Here is a 14,671-nt window from a genome sequence, read left to right on the forward strand (position 1 = left end):
ATACTTTCAACAATTTAATCTGGTCATGTAATTTAATGCTAAAACCTGCAAATACTAGAGTATTAGCTATTATCCTCCCTAGGTCACAAAGTCTATTGCCTAACATTAATTGTCCTTTCCTGATTTAGTTTGCATGCAGTTTTGCCAACACAATTAGCTGCTAAGCCCTGTGGCCCTAGATCATATCAGGAGATAGTATTTCTTGTCACTGGTGTCTGCCTTCATTTCCTTGTGTGATCTTTCCCTACGCCCTACGTCAGGCATTGGCAAACTTGGCCCTCCAGATGTTTTGGGACTACAACTCCCATCATCCCTGATCACTGGTCCTGTTAGCTAGGGGTGATAGGAGTTGTAGCCCCAAAACATCTGGAGGGCCACGTTTGCCTATGCCTGCCCTATGTTAAGTGATGGTAGGAGGTGAAGAGAAGGGAGCCCTTACAGAGAAAGTAATGAGGAACAATCATCCCATCTGAGGTGAGAAGGCATGGTGGCAAAGCTACAGTAATCCTTTGCTGCCACAGCTGTGTCCGCACCACACTAATCTCCCCATCACTTTCCCCTCTCGGTTACTGGCAGTGACTTCCATGTTGAGAAGCCAGGTGAGTAATTTCAACTCACTGTCCCATGACTACTATCTAGAATGAACAGTTCCACTAATCTAAGGAGAACCTGCAATGGTGTCTCCAGCCTCAAATGGTAAACTATATCTAGGCTTTGTGGAGTTCTAACACATGCAATAGAGTCTTTTTACCCTGTCAGTGCCTAGGGAGAGATTTCAATCTCAACAAGATCAACACCACAAATGCATTCTCAGTTCCTAAGTTAATATAAAAATAAATTGACAGGTCCAAAAGGCTGATGGTATCTGTGTATGTCTTTATGCAGAAGGACAACTGTTTGACCAGCAACTGTTCTGAATAAGGCAAGCTTGGAAATGCTTAGGTTTTTCAGAAGCCTGAATCCATTTTAGGATTTTGATCTGCCCTAATAGCAGCAGATCTGAGCCCATCCTACACTTCCTCTCCCATGATGTAAGCTCATTAAGGTGAGGTAACTTGTCATGGGTGTCCACTTGGAAAAGCTAACCTTAGAAACTTACAGGATAAACGCAACAGAGCAAATGCAATATGCTCTTATTTTCCAGTTTTTGAAACTGGTGGTCCAGTGATCACAGTCAAGTAATTATGGGCCTTTTTAGATGGCATGTCTACTCATCATTAAATAATTATACCTTTAATTAGTTTCCTTAGCTGATCATTGCCTTTGAAATTTGATAGTATAATTTAAAGCTACCATAAAGAGACATTTTAGATGGCTAAAGAGTTTTCTGTATTTATAAAGGATCTGCAGTGCTCCACTGTAGAGAAAGCCCTGAAATGAACAATCCAACTGCATTGAATGGGTTTGTCAGTCTAGTAGCATAGCATTTAGTTTTATGGAAAAAATAGAAATCCAGATTACAGAACAAACACCTTTTTATATTTTTCTTGTTTTAATATGTCCACTTTGACGTTTTAATACTAACCTAGAAATATGTAATGTTAATACATTGAATTAAGTTGAGATTTGCGGGGGTGGAGTGGGAATAAGTAGAATGCCTTAAAAACTTCTTGCCTAATTAGGCTGTATTATTTTTATCCCCCCCCCCATTTTTAAGTATACATAGATGGGGAACCTGGGCACCAAATTATTGAAAGAGCAGTATGATACTCAAATATAAGTGAAGAGTCTTAACTAAATAAAAGTTGGCCTTACAACAAAATGTCTTCCATCACCACCACAAAAATAAATAATAAATTTACGCGGATCTAATGCGCACACCTCAATTTTCAAAACCTTGAAACCAAAAAAAGTATTTGCTGGTGCCATCAAGTCTAATGTGCCCCCTAATTTTTGCAACATAATTTGGCCAAAAAAGGTGCACATTACATTTGAGTAAATATGGTAAGTTAGGAGGGCTCCAGCCATGACTTGGGCAAGCCAACTCACTCTGCTCCCCTCTGCCCACCTTTTCCCTTGGTTTTCTTTACTAGGATGCCAAAATGCCATCTCTTTAAAACACGGATATCTAAGAATGAAGTTGCCTTTGGAGTTTAGTAATGTATTTCAAGTGGATATGCATGTTTATAAGCTTTACATTTAAAAAGCAGTCAGAAAACATGCTATATTGCTGCCTGGATATCGCTTGAATTTATTTAATCACTTCTGACATTCCCATAGCTGTTGTGTGTTACTGGGGGTGGGGATTGTGTTCCTGGAGCTTGTTGTAGTCAGCATTTGATTCACTGAATATGTCTGTTTTTAAACAACTCATTCCCACACAATGTCCCAGTTTGCATATAATGCGAAGCCAAACCATGTCTTTGCATGAACATGCTTAGAGAGGAGACTGCAACCTCTTTGTTCTGCTGCTGCTGAGTTCCTGTAGCCAACTCATGGTTTGTTCTAGCATGTAGTCTGAACCTGGGCTCATGGTCTGTCTCACTTCAGACAATCCATGAGCTGCAAATCAAGAGGAAACCTTACTTTACATTTTGTGAAAATAAAAAAATTCCTTCCAGTAGCACCTTAAAGACCAACTAACTTAGTTCTTGGTATGAGCTTTCGTGTGCATGCACACTTCTTCAGATACATTTACATTTTGTGGTTCTTCAGATACATTTACATTTTGTGGTTTGTCTGGAATGAGACAAACCACAAATATGGGTCCAGACCAGTGCCGTACCTACCGGGGGTGGGGTTGCCCTAGATGAAGCCTCCAGAGGGGAATCATTGAATCTTGCAGCCTGTGTGAGCAAATACATGGAGGGGGAGGCTGCCAAACGGGGTCTTTTTTAAGCCTAGTTTTACCCCTAGTCCATACAACATGCTAAGCGCAAAGTTTGCAGTAGCAGCAGGAGCTCATGTGTTCATGCTAAGTCATAGTTTGGCTTACCATACATGTGAACTGGTTCACTGCTGTTGCCCTTATACTATATAAAAGAAGAAGATGTACCTGTTTTGTAGAATGCATTGCTGAATTGTACAAAATCATCTCTACATAGCTATAACTCCTGAGGAATTATTCTCTAATTTATAGAAGCATAGTAAGAATACTCTTAAGACAAAAGGACAAGGTTATTATTTTAATAATGATTGCCCTTGTTAGTGCTGTGATCTTAAATTATTTCTCTCTGAACAGCCTCGTATTTATGTGAAACTTGCTTTATTTATAGAAATGTACCTCATACAATAACATTCAAATGTAGTCTTGTGTGTGTGTGACCTTAGATTTCCTTACTGCATTGAAACCTTCTTCAGAAAGGAAAATAGTATGAATGAATTGGGTTATTTATTTTGTGGTGATATTTCCCAGATATGAGTGGCATTCTGGCTTGATCACAGCCCCTTTTATCCGGTCTAGGTGAAAGATCCTATTATTTCTCATAATTGATGCTGAGGGCTGTGGCGTTCCTCTTTTAATCAGCTCTGTTCAGCACACTCCAGGGATGTAATTCATGCACACTTTAACACCCAACATGGCTGACAAGGCTTAGACACACAACCTAACGGCTACATCATTTTTTAATCAGCTATCTGAGAACTATTTATCTAATCACCAAAGGACGCCGTCAAATTGAGATCAGTGATGACACTAACAAGTTTTGTTAATGATAAGGGATTGTAGAATATTTTTGTTTTGCTAGCAAACTGCAAGGAATAGTTATTTTAAATATAGATTAAATATTAAATACAGAAGAATATGCCAGACATTGTGGTTTCTGAATCATATGTACTAATGAAGAGTGCTAAAATAATAAAATTGTTGATATTCCTGAAAATCCTAAATTTTAAATGGAAAAATCAAATGAATAGTCATGTCATGAAAAGTTTGAACACAAATTCTGAGGTATCTTTGAAGCAATAAATTCCTTTCAGGTGTAATTAGAACATTTCTTTCAGTGCTTCATATAAACTGATCTTAGATTTGTTCAAATGATTTTTTAAAAAAAACAACTTCCCAATTTGCTTTCCATTACCACCTTTGTATTTTTAATGATCTTGGCTTTATTTATTTGTTAATGTTACTGCTTGTTTTCTATTGTGTTTTCTATAAGCTGCTTTGAGTGTCTCCTTTGTAAGTGGTGGACTGTTGGGAATCAATACCTTGATATATAATCTTTGGCAAGTGTTTGGTTCCTTCCATACTAGCCCATTGCTCTGGAACTGCCATTGTTTATTAACTGTAGTTCTGGAGTATCCTGATAATGATGTTGCAGCTTAGTGCATTGTAGTGTTTTCTGTGTTACCTTCCTCTGTTTTTTTAGATCTGATATATGATGATTTTTTGGTAATAACAGAATTGCAGCATCAGCCCTACCTACTGTGTGTAGACAAAGCACTACTGGAGCTTTTAAAGGTGCCTGAATCTTTAATTAAGCAATGCTCATTTCATGTTTTCTGTTTGCTCATGACTTGGGGAATGATGAGCAAGTCAGATCTGAAACAGTGGTTCAGGATACTTCATTCCATTTTCTCTCTTGCCTTGTTTTCAGGTGAGGTATCCAAGTTAGTCAAACATTTCATGGCTACAGATCATGCTCTATCTCCCTTGGGCTGTTTTCAAGCCCGCCCCCCAATCCTTAGGGTTTCCCCAAAATTTTTTAATTAACATTGCTTGGAATCTTTGCTATAGAAGGATCTTGGCCATGGAGATGGCATGGCTTGAAAATATAGCACTATATTAAGTGCTTGTGTGAAACCTCTTATAATTCTGCTTCTCATTAACGGTGGGAAAGCAAAGCTTCAATATTGCTAAAGAAGCCTAGTGTGGAAGCAAACCTAGTTCTTTTGCATTGCATGTTCTTTGCCCTTTAAAACCATTAAGGCAGAACCTCTGGTTTAAAATATAGACTGCAAATCATACTTGCCCCATCTAAAAATGAGCACTAAAATCCAGATTAATTTTCTATCTGTTTGGAGATTCCATATGGCAGGATCTCCCCCAACCAACTCCTGGTCTAATACCGTATATGCTGCCTCTGGACATCTTATCTTGCAGTCTTCTTTTACTAACAAAGATACAAAATAAAAAAATTCCTTCCTGTAGCACCTTAAAGACCAACTAAGTTAGTTCTTGGTATAAGCTTTCGTGTGCATGCACACTTCTTCAGATACACTGCCAGTGCTACAGGAAGGAATTTTTTTATTTTGACTATGGCAGACCAACACGGCTACCCATCTGTAACAAAGATACAGAATTTCATCCTGATCTGAAAGGTGATAAAACAGGAAGTTGTGGAGATATTCCTTGATTTTAAAATGCAAATATAGCTTTCAGACAATCTGGACTGTTGGGTTTGCTCTTTGCCTTCTGTAACAACAGAGGACATATCTGTTCCATCTTCAGATATGTGAAGGCTGCTGTTGTATTCCCCTTTAATTGTCTTCTCCAGGCTAAACATACCAGCTCTTTTAGCTGTTCTTCGCAGGATTTGGTTTCCAGTCCTTTCACCATTCTAGTTGCACTCCTTTGGACACGCTTCACTTTTTTTCAATATCATTCTCAAAAGTGTAGTGCCCAAAATTGTATTTGGTACACTAAATGCTGCCTGACTCGTGCAGAATAGAGCAGATAAATAAAACCATACTTTATAGTCAAGCAAAATCCTACCAACTTCTAATTCTTACACAGAGCAGCTTCTTCCCAAAAAGGCTCTCAGCTCTTCATAATTTATTGTCTCACTGTCTACATAAATTCAGGTAGGTAGCCATGTTAGTCTGACGCAGACGAAATAAATTAAAAAATTGTCCAGTACTACCTTAGAGACCAACTAAGTATGTTCTGGGTACATGCACACTTCTTCAGATACACTGAAACAGAAGTCACCAGACCCTTATATATAGTGGGGTGCAGTTTTTCTCAGAAGGGTAGGAGGGTGGGGTGGGGTTTATCCCTTCTGAGAAAAACCCACCCCACCCTCCCACTATATATAAGGGTCTGGTGACTTCTGTTTCAGTGTATCTGAAGAAATGTGCATGCACACGAAAGCCTATACCCAGAACAAACTTAGTTGGTCTCTAAGGTGCTACTGGACAATTTTTAATTTTTATTTATTTATTTTGTCTATATAAATGTTGGGCACTTGTGATTTTCTGCTGGCCTGAACTCAGTAAAGGGTTTCCTGGTTTAAATGAAAGAAAAGGTAAGCAATTTATTTGATCCATTTTGTAACAGTTTTGTACAATGTTGTGGACCTGTTATAAAACATATAGAAACCATCTATAAGCCTTGTGCCTATTTAGTATTGAAAACTGTCATGTTCAGGAAGGGGGAATAACTGAACCGTGGGGAGCAGAGTACCTGTCCTCACCTTGGCCTCAGTCAGGAGCTGTACGAGTGCAGTAGAGCTCTTGCTTCATTTTCCAAAATACATATACCACATCTTATATTTAAATAATCCCATGTGGTATAGTCTTAGAAAATGTAAACAGAAGTCATTCTTTAGTGTGCCTGTATTGGGGCTCATAAGATCATACCTCCAGATACCAATCCAAAGATCCTCCTCTCACAAACACATTGTAAAAGCTGACAAAGGCAGCTGCTTGTGTGACAGTTCTGGTTTACTACAATCAGCCCCTTATCCAGCAGGACGTGTGATGTAAGCAAGTCTGCTCTGGACCACATATCACTCTTGCTAGTACTATTGACTAATAATTATTAGAAGAGTGTCCTGTTCTTCGGATAAAAAGGTACAAACAGTAAAGGAAATGAATTGTCCAATCAATATGAAATGTTTTAACTACAAGAACATGCAGTATAAATTACCCTTCTTTACATCAAGTAAATCATGGATATTTTCCATATAACTAGCAGTGAATATACATAAGAATATTCTTGTGCAACTAACTTTTTAATTGCTTCGGCTATACTGGCAACCCAGTTCAGAATATTGAACGGGCAAGTTTTCTTGTAGTGAACAGTTCGTAGCATTTAAAAAGACCCCTTTCACTTAAAATAGTTAAGAGTGAGGCTGACAATATTAAGCTTTTAAGAAATAATGATAGTGTTTTGGCAATTACGATTACAAATCTTGTGCCAGGAAGAAAGGAGCAGTTTTGCAACTTTAGTCTTCAATCAGAACCCAACAGCCCATGTAATCCTTTGTACTACCGGCAGGAAAGAGAAAGGAACTTTGACCTTAGGCGGAGACCTAAGAAGCTGAGTGGGAAGACAGCTGAGGAGAGAAGACTGAGAATAAGAGTGACTTAGTGGTCTAAGGAACAGAAACATGGAGTTAAGTGTAAGATATAGGTATAGGTCTTGTAAGCAGATGCGGTAGCAGGACTGTCTTCCTTGAAGGTGGTACTGCTGCCTTGCATAACTGAATAATTCATTTAAAGCCCCAGCCAACCCCTGCACATAGGGCTGGCCCACCCATGAGGCAAGGTGAGGCAACTACCTTGGGTGGCAGGATCCACAAGGGCAGCAGATTTGATCTCCAAAGAATGCCTCACCCATTGCTGCTGTCAAAGTAGGAGCAACTGCTGTGGTACACTCATTGGAGGCCAGATCTGCTGCCTCCTTGGCAGGCCTGCCAGTGCTGCCTCTATAGTGGTCTCTTGGTGAATAGGAGGAGCTGCTGGTCTCCTCCCTCCCCTAGGAGTGTGGGGGAGACCATCAGCAGTGCCTCCTCTTTGCTGAGAGGCCACTGTGCAATGCCACCTCCACACCCCTAGGGAAAAAAAGGCAGGGGCTGCCTTCTGAGATCTCCACCCATCCACCATTCACTGGCCACAGCCTTTGATTCCCCCTTCAACTGTTGGGTAAGGTAGATTTGATTCCACCCCAATCCTGCTTTCCCCTTATGTAGATCTTCACTCACCCTGGCAGAGGGGAGGTTGCCATTTAGTGGTTCGCCTCTTGGGCCTGTCATGCCTGCGTGTAGGAAACCAGATATTGGAGGAAAGGCCTCTAGCTTTCCTTCTCCCTGGCATGCTATTTTATAATGCACAGGGACTTTTTTGTTTGCAGTCTAAATTGGTGTAATGGAAGTTCACCATTTTATCTGGTTTTTGTGAGAACCAGACCATAGAATCCTGTGTTGGGGGGAAATGAGGGAACCATAAAATAACTCAGTTTTGTTCCCGTCCTCCTCCTTGCTGTGTTCTACAAATGGAGGATTGGAACAAGACTTCGCATCAGGCATGACAAAGCCATGTGCTTTTAAAATATACTGCAGGGAAGAGGCCCTAGTGTCGTGAGCAGCCAGAGAACCTGGGCATGGGAACTTGCTATGTGGCTCCAGGGACAGAAAGGGAGCAGCTGGTGGCTATGGACCTGGGAGGGAAGAGGACTATGTTGCAAAGAGACGCATCAGTCTCAACTAACCAGTGAGATAGGTAGCTGCAAGAGTCTTACATGCTAATCTTACTTTACTGGACAAGTCTCTTTCGACAAAATGATGCTAAATTGTTCCTATCGCAGTTCAGTGTGGATATGCTTTAGCACCATTCATGTATTTTACATGTCTAAATTAGGAAAGCTTTTTTAATTGAAAAATTAGGACTACAATGTTCAGAATTGAATTAATTTAGAAATAAATGGAAACTGAACTTGTAGCATGTAATACAGTGGTACCTCAGGTTACAGACGCTTCAGGTAACATACGCTTCAGGTTACACACTCCGCTAACCCAGAAATAGTACCTCGGGTTAAGAACTTTGCTTCAGGGTGAGAACAGAAATCGCACACGCGCAGCGGCAGCAGAAGGCCCCATTAGCTAAAGTGGTACCTCAGGTTAAGAACAGTTTCAGTTTAAGAACAGACCTCCGGAACAAATTAAGTACTCTGGTTGAGGTACCACTGTAGTGTATTTTTTCATACATATGGAAGCCTATATTGAACTAGTTATAAAACAGTAACTAGATTTTATGCAGTTATTAAACATAAATTTATTTTGGTTTGATGTTTCAGATACAGACATACAAATGCCTAATAGCATTAACGTGAGACATTATTAATGAGTTCATGATTACTGTTACTTGGAAATAACATGCCAAAATAAAGACAGTCTCCTAATTGTCATTTGAGTTTCTGAGCAAAGACCATTTGAGTTGTTCCCATAACTCAACCTTTTGAAGGTTGCCTTTGACTTTTTCTGGTGGGAACATGTGGTGCTAGCCAAGAGAGCATAGCACTGCTGATAACTGCCAGGGTAATTGATGTTGCAAATTTCAGAAACATATTTTGTCTGCTAAATATTCATTTTTTAAAAGAAAAAGGAATGACACTTGACACATCAAAGTTGATCATTTCATCAACAGGCTAACAGAGAATAAAGCTGAAGATTTAGTTCTTTTATATTGATACCAGTCCTTTAATACGTGATTGAAACATGAAAAACTATAGAAGATGGAGCCAATTGGGAAAGGGGTTTTATGTACTGCAGATTTTCTCCTTGGCAGCAGGGTGCTGTGCCTAGACGTTACCTATTTATATGTAAATTTTCAGGAATAAAAGTTTTCAACAGGTGAATTTAGACCCCACACTGCATAATTCCTACTGAGGTTTCCCAAATCTTTTCTAAGAGAAAAGCTGTAATACTTTAAAAATCTCTCTCTTAATTTTTATATATAGACAAGATTAACTGCTATTAAGCCTTCTCAGCATAAGTTCTTTCTTTAAAAAACAAACAAGGAAAGCAACTACAGAATTCAGGTATGCAGTTTAACTTTCCCCCCTTGCTGTCATTAAATATAGCATGCCATATTATTGGTAGGAAAGCAGTCACAGGACATTTAATATCATGGGATATACAGTATAGATGTTCGTTTTCTAGTTAATTACTATTTTATTGATTGTGGGCAGATTGCAGGTCCTCATTTTGATAAACACCTACAGGGAAAAGGGTTGTCCAACAAACTTCAGCATTTGTATCAGGAGAATTTTATGCAAGATCTTCAGATAAGGGTTAGAATTTTCCTAATTTTTCTATTATAACTTTTGAATGAGCCAGCTGCAGTGTTGCATTTTGTGCTGGTTATAACAATATTAACAATAAAACGGATTTTCACAGCTATCATTTAAATCAATATTAGCATATGTACATAGATGTTGCATCTAGTTGGGCCTGTGTGTGTGTTAAGTAGTACAGAATATGCATTGCTCAGTACAGATTCCAGTACAGTGGTACCTCGGTTTACTAACTTAGTCCATTCCGGAAGTCTGTTCTTAAACCAAAACCGTTCATAAGCCAAGGCGCGCTTTCCCTAATGAGGCCTCCCACCACCAGTGCCATTCCACTGTTCAGCTTCCGTTCTTAGACCGAGGTAAACCGGGACACTACCTCCTGTTTGGTGGAGTTGGTAAATCAAATAGTTCGTAAACAGGGCTGTTCTTAAACCAAGGTACCACTGTATTCTGATAATCCCAGTTTTTGTTTAGAAGAGGGTGACAGTATTTGACAGTATTTCTGTCCTCATTCTACAGAGGTAAACTTGAAGTACGTGGTGAAATCTCAGTAGGCAGAACTTGGGCATAATTTATATTTATGCATACTTGCATATTAAAGTTACAAAATTCAACTGTACTGCAACATATTTTAGGTTGCTTTATCACCAGATTTCTTCCTCCATGGCCGGACCTAGATTCTGTGTTTCAAAACTCATTGCCAGGGCTTTGGAAAGTGTACACAAAAAGTCTATCACGGGGTCAGCAACCTTTTTCAGCCATGGGCCGGCCCACCGTCCCTCAGACCATGTGATGGGCCAGACTATATTTTGCAAAACAAAACAAATTCCTATGCCCCAGAAATAACCCAGAGATGCATTTTAAGTAAAAGCACATTCCTGGACCATCCACAGGCCGGATTGAGAAGGCGATTGGGCTGCATCCGGCCCACAGGCCTTAGGTTGCCTACCCCGGTCTATCAGAATGAACATTGCACTTTTAGACCACCTCAGGACACAGGAAGACCGACTGGACTGTTTATTCAGGCACGAGACAGTACTTTGCTGTTATGAATCTGAATGAACAATGCTGTACTTCGGTTGACAGATAAGATATTGTACAAAGTTACATGTTGCAGAATCTTGATCCATGTTATTTTTTTAAAGAGCTGTAGGAATCCTGAACTAGATCAGAGCGACAGCCTTGCTGTGGGGTTGGGGGGTGGGATAGTGATGGTGTTAAACCCTTTCCTCTTCTTGCTGTGTCCACAGTTGGACTCTCCCCCCTCAAGTCTGCTGCTTTAGCCATACTTTGGCAGAGGGCACAATATAAGTCCTGGTTTCTTCCCTCAGCGAAAACTGATTTTGATCAGTGTTATGCCCTTCCCAGTAGAGGCTGATCCATAATGGTGAATGAGTCAGTTCCACCTCGCATGGGCTCCAGCTCCACCAGTGCTCTGCCCCACCAGTCCCAATGGCCAACACTGCCCACCAATCCTGGATCCAATTTGGGATTGCCATAGTTGACGTGTGATTACAGATCCCCTGCATAATTTGTGGCTTGTCCCTTAGAGGTGCAGCATGCAAATATATAAAGCTGTCTTATTCTAAATCAGTCTTGGTCTGTCTAGCCCCTGCCAAAGAGGCTCCATCAAAATTGTTATACCCCTCTTTGAATTGCTAGCAGTGTGGGGCAAGCATTATTAATATGGTGTTGGCCTACCCAGTTATAAAGTATTCTGAGGTGATGTTCTGGAAACAGTTTAGTATTGGAATCCTCACTGTGCTTTAAAGATGTGCATGTTTTAATAAACTTCTTGTACTCCGACACTTAAGGCAGAAAATAGCACCTTTCGCACAGGATGGGTGTTTGTACTGTTTAAGTTAACATGAGCATGTGTTGTTGTTGGCATCCATCTTGTCTCTGGAGACAGTGGAAGAATGTGCCATCCAAGGCAAACCATTGGATACTTCCAGTACCTGCTGTGGCCATAGAGAGCAATACGTTTGGTTTCGCTGTTAGATGCACCATAGAATTTATTCTCTCTGTGCTCCTCCCAGAAGAGCATAAAGAGCATATTTAGTGTACATTGCTTCTTCCAGTTCATTTGCTTGAAATAACACAACTCACTTTCCTCTCTCTCCTCTCCTTCTATTGTTCCCCCACCTTTGGGGGGAAATATTATATATGGGTGGGGTTTTCTCCTTTTTCCTTACTTGTGATTGGTTTAAAAATTGCAATTTAAACATGTTTACTGGCACACTATCATCTACTCTGACTGGCAGTAGTCTCTCCCATATTCTTTTACTGGCAATTCCAGGAATTTTACCTGGGGCCTTCTGCATTCAACACTTGCGCACCAGCACTAAGCTATGGTCCTCCTTCATTCCAATGTAAAACATCTTTCCTTGCTGCCATCATTACCGTATTTTTCGCTCTATAAGACGCACCAGACCACAAGACGCACCTAGTTTTTGGAGGAGGAAAACAAGAAAAAAAATATTCTGAATCCCAGAAGCCAGAACACCAAGAGGGATCACTGTGCAGCGAAAGCAGTGATCCCTCTTGCTGTTCTGGCTTCTGGGATAGCTGTGCAGCCTGCATTCGCTCCATAAGACGCACACACATTTCCCCTTACTTTTTAGGAGGGAAAAAGTGAGTCTTATAGAGCAAAAAATACGGTACCACATTATAGATATAATAGTGCATTATCACGTGTCTTCAGTCAGATTCACATCAGGATTTCCTCCTCTTGCACTCTAGCCACAGTCCCACCAAGTGGGCCTACACATCTCACCATGCCCTGGCAAAACCAAATCTTGACAGGTGCACCATCCATGTCAACCAGAAAATCATCCAGGGTAAGGCATCCAGATTCTGTAGGTTTTCAGGGGTGGATCATCCCAATGCCTCCACCCTTGGGTGGTACTGCCACAGCTATACCAAACCTCACCAGGGTATGATCTGTTCTTGACAATGAGCTCAGTACTCATTGGTACTTAATGGAATCAAGCCAGCCAACTCTGTTACAAAGAGCGGGTCAAGGGTATGTTCAGCCAAATTACTTGGAGCACTGATCAACTGGGATAACCCCATAATTGTCATAGATATAATGAAGCCCCAAAGTATCACACTGGAGGCCACCTCAGCCTGGATGTTGAAGTCACTCAATGAATACTGGAGGGCTTCTCCAACACCATGTCCAGCAGTTCAGCCAGGGCAATGTTGTACAACCAGCAGGGAGCACACAAGCACCATCTCCAGTCTGCCATGGTGGCCCAGCACCAAGAACAAATACTCAAAACAGGTCACAGAGTAGATTGGCCTTCTGGTGAGAGGGATCAAATTCACATGACTACCCCAACTCTGCTCCACAGATCTGAACTGGTGCTGTACCGAGTACAGGATGGGCAAAAGTTGAGTCAACCTTCTAATTCACCTACCCTGCTCTCTGTCATGCCCCTGTCACCCACAATTTTGATAACTGGCTTATTTTGGACAGACCTGTAAGTCACCAACAGCAGCACCAGAGCTGAGTGCAAGTTTTCTGGCTTCATCAAATCCTGATTACAAATGGGCATAGTAGAGGGAACAAGGACCTTGATGTACTTCATCTCTCAACTCTGTATCATGACCCCCCCACCTGCCTTCCCCCTTCCTCTTCCTTCCACCCAGTTCCAGTCACACAAGCACATGATGTCACACATTTTGAGCACTAAAATGATGACACTAGTGAAGGAAATCAATGCACATCTCATGTGTCCCTCTGCCCCCCCCTCCCACCTTGCTGAGGCATAATCTTATCCCATTGTGTTTGCTTCTGACGATGTAATAAGGTGCACTTAATCTAAAACAGAAGTGAAAGCTTCCAAACCCATCCTTAAGGCTTCCCCAGGAGATTACAGTGGAAACGAAGAGCCCACAAGGCCAGCATTCACTGAGGCTTATTCTCATAATGTTGAACCATGCTCTGGCCTTATGACTGAGCAAAGCCACTATCTCCCATTCCCGCCTGCCTCAAAATATTGCTGTAGAGATAATGGGGCTTGTGGTCAGAACATGTAGTGTTGGTTGTTAGCCCCTGTAAGTGTGGCAGTACTGAAGCGTGGCATACAAATCTTTTAAATAAACATGTAGGAAGCCTGAACTCCCTCAAATTACCGTATTTTTTGCACTACAACACTCACTTTTTTCCTCCTAGAAAGTAAGGGGAAATGTCTGTGCGTGTTATGGAGGAAATGCCTACAGGTGGCATGCCTACGGATTTTCCTCCTCTAAAAACGAAGTGCGTGTTATGGTCGGGTGTGTGTTATAGAGCAAAAAATACGGTAAATAAGTAAAATGATACTAACCCAAAAAATACTAAAAATCCTTTGGAAACCAAAAGGAGTAACTAGTCATCAACAGCATCACTTAAACCTTGCCCTTCAAACAAGAATTTATACTTTCTGTGTCTGAAAAAGAGTAAAATTTGCATACGGACAACATCAGCGTAAGTTAAAACAATCGTTAAGTTAATAACATGTAGGCAAATAAAAACGTATCTGAGGCCGTTTGCCTTATCTAAATGTATTGCTCTGTCACCTGGAGTAAAAGTTTTATGCTTCCAAATATCAGGATTTATGCAATTGAATTTGTTATTTTGGAAAAGTGGAGTTTCTAGTGTCGCACTGACTACTGTGAATTACAGTCATACCTTGGGATAAATGTGCTTCAAGTTAAGTATTTTTGGGTTGCGCT

At 40.7% G+C, this 14,671-nt stretch overlaps 1 protein-coding gene across 5 annotated transcripts in view; it reads left to right on the plus strand.

Moving 5' to 3' along the window:
* AGAP1 (ArfGAP with GTPase domain, ankyrin repeat and PH domain 1) overlaps window positions 1-14,671 on the plus strand; it is a 323,467-nt gene that overhangs the window by 250,547 nt on the left and 58,249 nt on the right. The gene's annotated exons all lie outside the window — the stretch shown is intronic.

Source organism: Podarcis liolepis, assembly GCF_965112155.1.
Source record: "Podarcis liolepis genome assembly, chromosome: 1".
Lineage (NCBI taxonomy): Eukaryota > Metazoa > Chordata > Lepidosauria > Squamata > Lacertidae > Podarcis > Podarcis liolepis.